Source organism: Lepisma saccharinum, chromosome 4 (assembly GCF_977018435.1).
Source record: "Lepisma saccharinum chromosome 4, izLepSacc3.1, whole genome shotgun sequence".
NCBI lineage: Eukaryota > Metazoa > Arthropoda > Insecta > Zygentoma > Lepismatidae > Lepisma > Lepisma saccharinum.
This window is the reverse complement of record NC_139232.1, coordinates 19,991,578-20,005,230: the sequence shown is the minus strand read 5'-3', so window position 1 is coordinate 20,005,230 and position 13,653 is coordinate 19,991,578. Positions and strand designations below refer to the sequence as shown.

The 13,653-nt window shown below is 40.4% G+C and overlaps 1 protein-coding gene across 3 annotated transcripts in view; it reads right to left on the bottom strand.

Moving 5' to 3' along the window:
- LOC145986395 (diuretic hormone receptor-like) overlaps window positions 1-13,653 on the bottom strand; it is a 942,340-nt gene that overhangs the window by 326,385 nt on the left and 602,302 nt on the right. The gene's annotated exons all lie outside the window — the stretch shown is intronic.

Below are 13,653 nucleotides of genomic sequence, written 5' to 3'. Positions count from 1 at the left end.
GATGTGATCAGCATCACCCTCCGGTCGACTTTAACCCACAGGGTTGCCCCGAGGGTAGGCCGAAAACATTCCGATCTTAGATCACTCACCCCGGGAATCGAACTTGAGTCTCCCGAATGGCAGTGAGAAGAAAGCGGTATTAAGTGTTATTAATAGTATATTTACTAAAAGTACACTCTGTTTATGGAATGTGTGGAGCAAGGTCGCGTATAATGTTAGATAAAGGTTGAAAGCGAGTGTTCGAAGCAAAGCAGTACGCGCTGGTGAAAACGACTGATAGTTACAGCTGCGTTTTCCTCTCAATGCACTCACTTTCTCTGTCACGAGTATATTGAAGTCCTCTGAAAGTAGTGACTCAAAAGGACGCGACCAATGATCGCGTGAGAGGGATTGCCTCGAGGGGGCAATTGGAGCTATCAGCCGTTTGCAATAGCGAACACTGCTTGGCTGCGCCCTCTAGCTTTCTGACGTTGCTCTCCAGATTCCAGAGGCGGATTGTAACTTTATGATTGAATAACCGTTTCAGCGGAGTGTGTGTATTGGTTGTAAATAGGAAAACCACCACTCTTCAGACTTCCACATATACATTTATCCTGGTCTGGTATCTGTATTGCGTTGCGTAACAATGGAACTTTGTGAAATCTGAAACTATTGCAGTACATACGAGCTGTTGAGAGATGAAGAGAAGTTTAAAAAATAGCATCCGTATTCATTTTTCGCACTTGGATCTCGTCAAGTGTTGGACAAGAGGCAACAAAGAGAGACAGAAGAAACGACGCAAAGGCATGAGTTCAATTCCAAACTCTTTGTTTCCACATTTCTTTGATGTCATAGCACAGCGTCACCATGCACCGATGGCTACCTGTTTCACGCGTCTCTTCGAGGTTTCTGTTGTGTGTGGAGATTAGCTTCATCAAAAGCGCGGACATTATCTGGCAACCTGCAATAGCAAAGGCGGTTCTTTCAGTGAGGTGTGTTGTTTTCCTGGAAACTCTAGCAACTGTTCCACAGAAGGAAAATTCATTTTGAAAAAAAAGAAAATAAAAAAGATAGCTACGGTGACTACACATTTTTGTCCAAACAAGTAGCCTATTTGTTCACCAGAATCAAAAAGTTTGGTCAAGTTTAATATATTGGTCGTTTATTCTGTTTTTCTTCATTCCAGTACCAAGGATGTGTAAACAATTCTAAATGAAGTACAGAAGAAAGCGAGATTGAATTCTCGAGTTCAGAAACGTAATACAAAAGAGTATGTAAATGTAATTAATGTTTTTCTTTACTTTATAACTTCCTGTGTTCAGTCAAGTGTAACATCTGCCTTCCACTCACGGGATCCCGCTTACATTCCTGGGGTGGAGAATGATCTGAGGCCGTTTCCGAAAGGTGCAACACCGTACTTGAAACAGACATCTTTCGATTGATTGATTTATTAATTTCGTTTATTTTTCGTCGCATTTCTGTCAGTTTTGGGCTAATCGCCAATATGAGGATGAGTGAAGATATGATGAAATTAATAGGAGGACACTCACAATCATCCATGTCTAGGCCGGGATCCAAACCCGAGACCCTTCCGTCGTAACGCGCTGTGATAACCACTCCACAACGGAGGCCGGAAAACATGTTTCTGAACTGGAAGCGAGAAACTTTCGAATTGCACTTCGAGTGCAGCGCCTAATACGATAAGTAAGTAAAACTAAGCACATATTGTTCTTTCCCGCTTTGTAAACACTTATATTATACCATAAAAATCACATAGCATTTTAAAAAGTTCTTATACTTACACGGAATGGTTATCACACCGCGCTTTGACGCCAGGGGTCGCTGGTTTGAATCCTGGCCTAGGAATGGATGTTTGTGAGTGTCCATTCATCAATTTCATGATATCATCACTCATCCCCATCTTCGTGATTAGACCAAAAGTGACAAAAATGCGATGAAAAATAAACCAAATTAATAAATCAATCCATCAAGAGATATTTGTTTCAAGTACGGTCTTGCACCTCTCGGACACGGCCTCAGATCATTCTCCACCCCAGGAATATAAGCCGGTTTCCGTGAAGGAAAGCAGATGCCACACTTGGCTGAACCCAGGAAGTTCTAAAGTAAAGAAAAATAATGCAAATTAATCAATTAAAAAAAAAAACTTACACGTATATTTTCACACAAAGAAGAACTACAACCAACACCTGCCTGTTTTCCAACTTCCGTGGCTTTAAACACACAAACAACAAGCGAACGAGATTAGTAAAAGAGTGTGACTCTCGCGTACTGTATGCTGCCGACTCAGTTAGTCGTTAAATTGTTGCTTTCGAACTGCACTTGGTGACGTTACTTCCGACAAGAATGTACTCCAAGCCTTCGTTTTGAACATTTGGAACACAGCTTGAACTGGGAGTTTAGTTCTGAAACTGTCCCTGCATAAAGCGACTCTCTGGCTCACTCAATCTCAGAGCTCTCACTACCTTGATTCATGCCTGGGGTCAATGATGGCATGAGGACTGCGTTGATCACATAACCTCTACTATAGACGAGATCGAGAAACTGTAGGTGGCCTGCCTTTATTACCTTTACCAGCTTTATCTCTATATTAGTCGCATCCAGAAAGTAAGTTTCCCACTCGCCCACCGGCCATGCGTATTGAAACCGGTTTTGCGCATGGGTAAGAGGCAAATGCCATGGCTAGTGAATGTCCTAGAAGACGCCTCTCGAAAGTCCTCAGTAGCGTCGCGGCAGCGATGAAACATGGCGGCTCTTATTCTATCTCCAGCCGCGTGCGAGGTTCGTTCGGTAATCAAGTTCTTAAACGCACAAAACATACAGTCGATCGAAATTCATCGTCAGCTGTGCCAGGTGTATGAGCCAGACGTCATGAGCAAGCAGATGGTGCGTCGTTGGTGCAGGACATTTACTGAAGGCCGGCAAAATGTGCATGACGACGAGCGCAGTGGGCGGCCATCGGCCGTTATGGACGAGCTTGTGGAGCAGGTGCAGCAGCGCATATTGGAGGATCGTCGCGTCACGATCACGGAACTCAGCAGCCATTTCCCGCAGATTTCTCTGTCGTTGTTGCACGACATTGTTACCAAACGCCTATTGTTCCGGAAATTGTGTGCCCGGTGGCTGACGCCCGATCATAAAGGAAAACGCATGGGCACGGCGCTGACATTTCTGCAGCGTTACCATGATGATGACGATTTTCTCTACCGGATCATCACAGGGGAGGAAGCGTAGGTCGCATGCGACGAGCCATTCAGAATAAGCGACACGATAAGCTCAGTACCGGGGTGATCTTACTGCACGACAATGCGAAGCCGCATATGGCTAGGCGCACTGCAGCCCTTCTGGACAGGTTCGATTGGGAGGTGTTCGATCATCCATCGTACAGCCCGGATCTCGTTCCCAGTGATTACCATCTGTTCTTGCAACTGAAAAAGTTCCTGTCCGGTCAACATTTTCACAGCGACGAAGAGGTTCAGACGGCTGTCACACAGTGGTTCGGGGGCCAGGCGGCGGACATCTACGACGAAGGTATACAGAAGTTGGTTCCACGCTTAGACAAGTGCCTGAATTCCGGTGGGAATTATGTTGACAAGTATCTGGACTGATTAAAATTCAAGTAGGTATTCCCGATGGCGTAGTGTTAACGTCGTCGCCTTGTAATTAAGGGGTCCCGGGTTCGATATTTGGTGGAACCACAAATGGTTCGGATTCCACTTTAAACTGTAGGTCCAGTCTAAATTAGCCTCTCTGTGCATAAATTGAACTTAGAACCCAAACTCATTCATTGATTACAACGCAACGACATTACAACTATGTGATTGGGGGAGACCCATGCTATTTTTTTTCATGTTTTAGTACATCTGGGTTAATGAAGCGGATACAGCACATCTATCCGCTCTCCACAGACCGTCAATTTCTCTTGCTTGGTGTAGGTACTTCATCACCGCCAGAAGGTGCTAAACTTGTCTTAGATTGCAATTGCAATTAAAATGGCTTCTATGACAAACAAGACGCTCGGTTGCAGGCCGAAACAAGATCCCCTTGTATCCTGACTCTTTGTCATCCTCGGAACAAATTAACTTCCAACAAGATGGCTTCTTTTGTAACTTTGATAGCGTTTGTTCCCGCCAACTCAGCACTTTACACCTCGTCAGTCATAGACGCCATTTTAAATTGATCAACGTCAGCGTCTCTAGCGGTGATTGTGGAAAACTACACAATGGAATTAGTTGTGCACGTGCAAAGAAACATAATGTATTGTTATGCATTAACACATAAAAATATTATCACCGAAAACACCGGGTGTTTCAAACGTATTATCCACTTGTGGACTTAAGTGCTACTTGTGAGTGTTCCTTCATCAACTTCATCATATCGTCACTCATCCTCATCATACGATTAGCAAAAGTGACGTAAAAGCGACGCTAGTTAACAAATCAAGTCAAAACTATGTATTGAAAAGAAGAATATTTTTGCTGTTGAATATGGCTGACGTTGTGTCACGCAGCTATTAATAATCATTTTATTGCATTGACTAATATGTGCGCAACGACAAGTGTGGCTCTTATTTAAATACAGGATGTTTCAATAAAGTGAGAACTTTTAAGAGATATCTGTTTCAGAGAGCACTATAAACACAAAAAATCACAACATTACACGTTGCCATTTGTGGCACCTCAATGTCTTCAATAACCAACCTCCGTGCCGGGCAAGTGAGTACAGCGCGCTACGACGCTATTGGTTGCTGGTTCGAATCCCGACCTAAGCATGGATGTTCTTTGTGAGTGTTCTATCATTAACTTCATTACACCATCATTCATCCTCATTGTCGCGATTAGCCAAAAGTTAAAGCAAAGCAACGTTAAATCAACAAAATCAAAATCTATGTCTTCAATATTATATCTGGCAGGTGGCCGAAAACCTTGACGACGTTCACGTGACAAGCAGCCCGAGAAGGAGATCAAACATGGCACGTTCCAACATCTAAACGCGAATCTTACTGATTGCATGCAGATATAATTTTTTTAGTATCTCAAACACCTTGCTTTTAAGGTGCTCCATACATCAAGTAATTAGAAACAAATCAGGTGACTTAACAGCAAGCGCTGAATAACTATTTTCTAAAATACCATAATGGAACTGCGCATTGTAATACCTTCCACTAATGTAAGTTTCTACAAACAGCATAGTTTTGTTAACACAAGTGATAGCCAATAAGTACTGCTAACACGAAGAGGGAAAATTTTCCGCAAAAAACAATAATTGTTTGAGTTTTGTTTCTAGCTCACGTTTATGCACACATAGGCACAAAATTATATTTTGAACAATATGTCGTTCAAATGCCCTCTGCTTCGGTGGGTGGAATGGATTCTGAATGTCCAATTTTCCAGCACGTCTGCACACAAATTAAGCGGTATAGCCTCAATGGTTCGTTTGATGTTCCGTTTCAGGTCACGAACTGTGCGTGGCTTAGTCTCATAGACCTTAGATTTGACATAACCCCATAGATAATAATCCAGGGGGGTTAGGTCAAATGATCTTGGTGGCCAGTTCACATCACCCTTTCTGAACAGAACTCATCCGGGGAACTTTTCCTGCAATAATTCCATTGTTTGGCTAGCTGTGTGGCAAGTTGCACCGTCCTGTTGGAAAAACACATTCTTGATGTCAAGATTTGCTTGTGTAGGCCACAAAAACTACACCACCATAATCCTCTATCGATCCCCATTGACAGTCACGTAATTCGCATGTTGGTCCTCAAAAAAATAAAGGCCCGATCACGCCATTGGCCCAAAAACCATACCACACAGTCACTTTCTTAGGATGAAGGGGTACGTCCAGAATTACTTGCGGATTTTCATCTGCCCAAATCCTACAGTTTTGTTTCTTCTGTCGGTCAATTATGTTGACCATAACTTCCTCTCAATGCACGAAATGTCTGTCGAACAGGACACGAACTTTGATAATAAATTCGAATAATGTCTATGCCTTGTTGCATTGTGTATCTCTCCATGATAACTTGCCACAGACTACTGCACACAGATGTCACAGTTTCATCTCGTCATTCCAGTCAGTTTTGCCACAAAATTCTTTCAAAGTTCTGACGTTCAAATTGGTAGAACCTATATATAACATTTTAGCCCAAATATTCAATTATTGAATGGTTATTAAATGTGACTGCCTCCCATACATTATTTCCGCCCTTGTGCTAACTAACGCATATTTGTCCTGACGTCAGCAATGTAAGTCTATGATAGTGAATGTAACTCCAAACAAGAAAATAGTAGTTATATATATAATTTCTCAATTTTTACTTTAATAATGTAATCGGAAAAACTTACAAAATGTATCTGCAAAACTTTTCACAAAATTAACTTTGAATTTTGTAGGAAGTTTTCAACCCGGTAGTTTTTTCTGTTTCCACCAGACTGCAGCGCCTGGAACACATGAATTTGCAGTGTGCTGTATTACCAGCCTGTTCCATAATAGCCGACCTTTGCTTTTGTAGGCAATACATTGACACAAGGCTGAAACGGAACAACAACAGCTGTTGGTTCCAGAAATTCAATTCCACCTAGTAATAACGGAATCCCCTGATGATCCGAGACGGACAGAGACAAAGAGACTGAAACTAATAAGAATTGCTCTCTGGGCAACATCCAAAGAGAGAATCCCCTTCGGTTTGAGAAGAGGCTGTGAAACTAGAGTGCAAGGGATTACTTCCGAATTTCTTGGTCTTTTCTTTCCTCTCCAGAAGAACCATTGGCTTCGTTCTGCTTTTGTTCGTGACTGACAAGCCCTGACAACCTCCAGGATTCCTCCCTAAGGACTTGGTTCCCATCATTTCTTCTCTCCTGGAAGATAACCACCTGACCGTTCCCAGCCTAGAGCGCTGGAGAAGGGGCGGGGGGAGCAACAAATTAAACAAAAGAACATCAACGACTATCTCTCTAATTTTCGGCGCCAGTCCGTGCTCGAAGAGTTGCAGTGTGATGGTATGATGAGGCGGGTTTTCGCGCAGTTTTGGTTTAGCCGCGAGGGAATTTATGGGAAAATCTGTATTTGCAGGTCCTTCTCTCGCAGCTGTGGATTAATTAACGTGAGTAATTGTTAATTCTAATGTGGCTGCAAAGTGTTGGGTTACGACGGTGAAGCCTTATCGGGGAGACACGAGATGCGTTTGCTAAATGGAGACAATACCACAATGATAATCCATGAAGGTTATACATAGGCTAATTTTACCTCTCGCATGCGAGAATCTGTACATCTCACTATGAACACGTGGTATAAAAATTATCTTAGCCCAAAGATAATTCCATACTCTTGAAGCTGTAGTCTAGTTTGTTTCGCCTGCATTGACATTGAAAATGCTAGGATTAACATACAGGGTTAACCTAAAGAAAATGGACAGTTTAAACGCTTAATAAATTGAAATTTGTTTGTAACATCAGAAAGCATTTAGTACTGTTGTATAGAGAAAGTCTTCAAGTTTACGACCTCCGCTTTGAGTTTGTCTTCGTGACGTCAGTATCACGTGAGCACCCTTATCGTAAGTCGAGTAGTATGGCCGCTAGTCAGGTGAAAAAAGCTTTCCGCGTGATTGAATTTGTAAAAACAAATTCTGTTACTATCGTGCAGTGTCGATTTAGAACACGGTATGGTAAACAACCACCAACAAAGCAGTCAATCTATTATTGGAGCAAAGAAATTTAAGGAAACGGGTTGTAGGGGAAAAGTCCTGGGAGAGGAGAACTGGACCATCGCATTGATATCTGTCGTGTTACAAAAGGGTCACATTTAGAACACTTGCAACTTACCAGTATAAACTTCAGGACGTACTCTTCAAACCATGTAGGTATTTCAGCCCTATTATTAAAACTCTTCTTTCTGTAAAACTTTGAAAGTGTCTGTTTCATTGAGGATAACCCTGTATAATATATATATTCCTCATGTTACGATAACGTCAATTCTAGTATGTGACCCAATTATGTAATCCGGTTTTGGACTAACCTGCAGATTTTTGTTTTACAAAGGGAGTGTTTATTTGGAGATAATTAGGTGCGTCTATACCGATGCTGTTCTGCTTAATGTTTTTGGAATTTCGACAACTGTACAACAGATTGTTCGATATGAATATTGCTTCAGTTTTTCTTTTAAGGTGTGAAATATATAGAACGAATATTATTTATTCATAGCTGTGTTGAGAGCTGATCGACAGAATGTGCAATCATAGGTTCTAAACTTTTTCCATTTCTCAGGTGGTCTCATCGTAGGCTGTTTGGCCGCCCCTAAGTTGGCAAGGAGTTGTTCTAATATGGATTAGGAGCAGTAGAAACGCCACAAGCTGTTAGCCTAATCAGTGACATGCACTAATGAGGAGCTAGTTTAGCAGTGATATCAATGAATTTCACATATCTAGTTATTTACAAACCGCGATATTTATTGCCTTGTCGAAACCCACAGTTCATAACCGACACTTATTTTTCACACACCTCCAAGTGTGTTTTAATATCAAATTTTCAATGACAACTTCTAAAAAAATCTTTCAGGATATAGGTGTAACATTTTCATTGCCGGTGAACATGTGAAACTACCGGAATAAATCGAAAAGTTCGTTTGGGTAGTTGCTGCCTAATTTACCAGCTGTGAGAGGACCCAACCATCATACACAGTACAGACGATGGAGTGCCAAAATGTGGTGACAAGGACAATTTACCTTCTGTTGGTACAATGCTTAGCATTAAGAGGCCGTAATGCGGGGGAGAAAGTAGCAAAATGTTGGGGGGGAGGGGATTAGCCCCTTAAAATCGCCGCTACTGATCATAGATTATGAGGTTCATAGTACAGTAATGGGGGATAAGTTGACCGGTTTAACGAAAGTCCGGCTTAACTGAAATAACCTAAAAGAACAGTAGAAAGTGCATTAAAAGTAAAACTCCGTTTATAGCAACAAAACACGTTTATTATGGTGCACTTAAAGGGCATAGGCCTAAATACACTATACAGTACAGTGCAAAGTCTACGGGAAACAGAATTTCATCAGTGGTTGATTGCCTTTTCTTTGGAAAGTTCTCTTGTTGACTTCTAGCCACCTTGCATTCTGCTTTTTTTTTCTTTTGCCTGTCCGGATTAAGCTAAGTCCGGCTTACCGGGGTCCGGATTAACGAGGTTTTACTGTACTTCCGAAAATGGGAAAAGGCTTTAGTACTGGTAAAGTGAAACATGAAGAAAATGTCATATGGTGGCTTACTTTAGATTTGATTTTGTGTTCGTGCTGTTTCTTACTTTACGTCACTTTGCAAACCTTTGGCAATCGCAACGATGAGGATGGATGTCGATACGATAAAATTTATGAAGGATCACAAATTTACAAACTATGACTTGAACTCGGATATCATGAGCCGACCGGCGATGCGACATTTCCATTGATCGAATTGGGCCGGTATTAGCCGGTATGGCGTACCGATAGTAAATCAAGATGCCAAAATGCATACCGGCAGTAAATTTTTAAAATTGGCAATTATTTATTGGAGCTAATCGCACAAGTAACTTGCAATTTCCAATAATGTACTCGCTCATTTCTTTCTCTATCTCTCTCCCCCTCCCCTATTTCTTGCACGTTTGAGTTACACTCTGCACTCTCCTCCCCCTCCCCCCGACATCCACGGGCCAGCGCTCTTTGTCGATCATACGTCATGAGAAACTCAACAATAGCGTCTGAAATTAAAATAGTAATTTTAATAAGTGCTGATAATGCAAACTTTCCTTTTTGCATAGGATAATTAAACTTATAGCATTAACTGTTTGTTCCTTTAATAATTAATTGGTTGATCAAAATTATTTACAATGTTAAACGCAAAAATGTCCAGTCACGTTGATTATCCATTTAATTATCATAACTGGCCACGCTAATTTTCAGATTTCAGTTCTGATGTCGATTCTTGTGGTTGTGAATTGTAGTGTAAAAACAAACGCTTGAAGTTGTTATTGTACTGTATAAGTTTTTGTTTCTTGTCCAGTTGGTGTCGCGGGCTGACTTGTGCGACATATTCACTTTGCGTGTGAGTGTCACAAGTGAAAAATGAGATTATATTTGTTACTAAAACGCACACCTTCCAAAAAACGCGATACAACTGAAGGTGAACCTCAAAGTGCTAAAAACGTCAGTACTTGGAAAAAAAGGGTTGCAGCAAGTAATATGTCCGTGCATTCGAGCATACCGGCAATAATATATTTCCAATTGGGCCTCTGGACACTTCAGAGGTAAAGTACTTTTACGTACTTTCTGCAGCGTTGTATGAAATGCCGTGCCTTTACCTCTAGTCACGAGCACATTTCCATTAAAAGAAAACCTGAGATTCTTTAATTACAAGAAATAATAATAAAAAAAATTGGTCTGTTACTCTCTACAACCATTTAACTCAACTTTCCATACAATGGGAACCTTCATTTAGCGTAAACTCGCAGTTCTGCAAACTAAACCATTTTTGGCTTAGGCTACTGGTTTCCTAAATCCTATAACTGTGGAGCCAAAACCACACTTAGTCCTTACGTAGCAGGACCATTAACTTTCAAAAAAAGGAAATGCTCTTGTTCAGCTACTGAGTTTGAGGTTGAATTGGCAAAACATTTCAAGAGTCATGAAAATAAACTTTGTTGTACAAAATATTTAAATCAACATATGAATCACTTAAGTATAAAAGTCTTTCGTAGATTCGCGAAATTCTAAATGCACTGTTAAGTATTGAAAGAAGAATTCAGTATGAAGGGCATTTGAATACAAAGGTGGGAAGTGAATGGAATATTCGATATCGAATTTTTGAGGAACCACCTGTTGCAGCCGACGCGAGGATTTAAAAGACGAATTGCGTCTTTTGAGTCAGCCCCCTCCTCTGCCCTTACAAAATGAATAACTTGAATTGTGGCTGTGTATGTGCTAGAATACAATACTGGGAAAGGAATATTGATATAACGTGTGTGCGTGTGTATGTATTCGCAGTAGACGAATATTGATTGATTGAATTGATGTGTCCACTTTATGCACAGTAAGGCTAATCGAGACTGGACCTACAGTTTAAAGTGGGATCCGAACCACTATGTGCCTCCACCGGGTATCGAACCCGGGACCCCTTGACAGTAGTATACGAATATGATCGTTCACGTTGATTCTTCACACAAACACAAAAGTAGGCCTATCTACAGTCAAGTTCAAAAGTATGTGTACCCAAAATATCCACAACCATTAGCAATCAGTTTGCGTTCTGCAATTTGAGGTTCCAGGGTTCAAACAAAATCTTATTGGTTGGATGTAAAAGAAACGCGAGTAACATAGGCATGGTAATTTGCATCCACTTGTAAATTTAAACTTGACTGTACCGTTCACCGAAATTTGTGTGTTTGTAACAAAATATATAGATAAGTGAATGCTTACTGATTTCATACAGTCCGGCCAAGGAAGACGAAACTACCTGGAGAGGACGATTCCAAACGCAAGAGGGAAGCAGGGAGAAGCACTCGCTAAACTACCCTGTGATATTTCGCTTTTATGTGTTCGCTTATTGTGTTTATTACCGCTTTCTGTGTTGTGTTTATGATTTGTGATGGCTCTTACAATTCGCAAGAAACCGTTTCGAAGTAGAATAACGGAAATTCGGACGTTTTGACCTCTGTTGTACATTTTACAAAGCACCCTCGTTACACTTGAAAATGTTCCAAGCCATTCAGTTACTACATTTATATTTATAATACTACATACAGTAATACTATTTTTAGTGAATATTATCCTGATGAATGTTGTGTACATTTAATATTTACTCAGGAGATCAATGTAATTCAATGATCTAAAATATAACTATTAATGTGACGTGATTGATACTTTACTGATATGTTCTGTTTGCTGATATAGTACGAAATGAATGGCTTTAATTTCGTTCTGAATCCTTACATAATTCGTAAAGATCTCTCTATGTATTTTCGCGGCGATGTTACTACGTTAAAATTTTCAAGAAACCCGTCACCCCTATTTAGCCACTGAACACGTCCGGTTGGCGCATGCGCACTTCCGTCCATGGTCTCAGCTTACGCAGCCAGACAGTAGTCTATTGTCTCTCTCTCGCTCTCCATCTTTCTTTCTTTGTCTTTACTATATAACCCTTTCTTTAAGTCGATGATTACTCGGCAGGCTGGTAATTAATATTATGACAAAATCTAATATTTGTCACTTGCTGGCTGCTTAAAACATATCGAAGTTTGGGGGTTACGTTCATATACAGAATAAACTATTTGCTTGAATTAACCAAAACATTTGGTTGAGCTTTTGAATTAAACAAGAAAGTTAGTTTGACCTTTTGAATTGAACAAAAAAGTTTGGTTGAACTTTTGAATTAACCGAAAACCTTTGTTTAGGCTTTTGAATGAACCAAAATCATTTGTTTAAACTTTTGAATTAACCAAATACATTTGTTTAAGTTTTCGAAATAACAAAAAACGTTTTGTTGGTATTTCGAATTAGCTAAAAACGTTGGGTTGAAATTTTGAATAAAACAAAAAAGTTTATTTAAGCTTTTGAATTATTTTTAAATATTTGGTTGTGAGCATTTTGGTAACCACGAAAACAAATCAAGAGGGCATTTACAAATTTTGTAATTTTGACTCACTTATTAAGTATTTCAACGCAAATGTACCAGATTCGGCTACAATTAGTAAAGAAAAATTACTGGTTAAGAATCAGTTTGAATTTCACATACAAATATGTGATTACTAGCACCTGTTTTTGGAGGGTTTTTTTAAAATTAATATCTCTTGGTAGAAATTCTAAGAAGGTGCATTTCAAAACGAAATTAACAGGGAGAAGTAGTAATTTATGACATATATTTTTTTGCTCGATGTTGTTCTTATGTGTTAAAGTTCAATAAGTGACAATCGAACATGTGTTTTTTGAAGGATTATATTCAATGTTTTGTAACAAGACGGTTTTTTTCACTCTTGTCTCCTCTTGACGCTGCAGATGAAAACGCCTGCTCATATTTCGCATGAAGCCAAATTAAATTTTGATTGGCCATCGTGTTGTAGGAGTTCATGCCAATGTTAATCCACCATCCTCAAAACTCAGAGGAAAAGAAAAAAATAGCCAATTATACGAAGCGTACTGCGTTCTGCTTGGAAAGAGTTTGGCGCCTCGATACAGATGGCAGCATGGGTAACATTAGACATTCTGTTATATGGGGAGATGAGTACTTCAGAGGTCTTCTCGTCAATCGTTGCTTGGGTCGCAAAATGTAATTCTCCGACCTTGAACCTGGCGCTGTCACTTTCGTCAAGTTCCAATTCACGCCCCCAGATGTCACCAGCTGATAATTTGTCACGCTATTTGACGTAATCTGCTGGAAAGCGAGTCAAGAAGAAAGCGAGCGGAGGAACGCTGAGAGTGGCGTCCCTTGCACTTGTTCTTCTTTTAATTAAAAGGCGGATATAGAGGAACAGAGTAAAGTGGTGAGGCGAATGACAAGGGTCAGCGCGTCATTTTTATCTGGAGCAAATGGTTTGCTTGCACGTAGACTTTCAAGCTAATGCAAGTTCAGGGCTCCGATTAGTCAAACCCGGCAATATACTCCTTTACTCTGGTTCAAATCTTCTCAAACTGTATCTAGACTA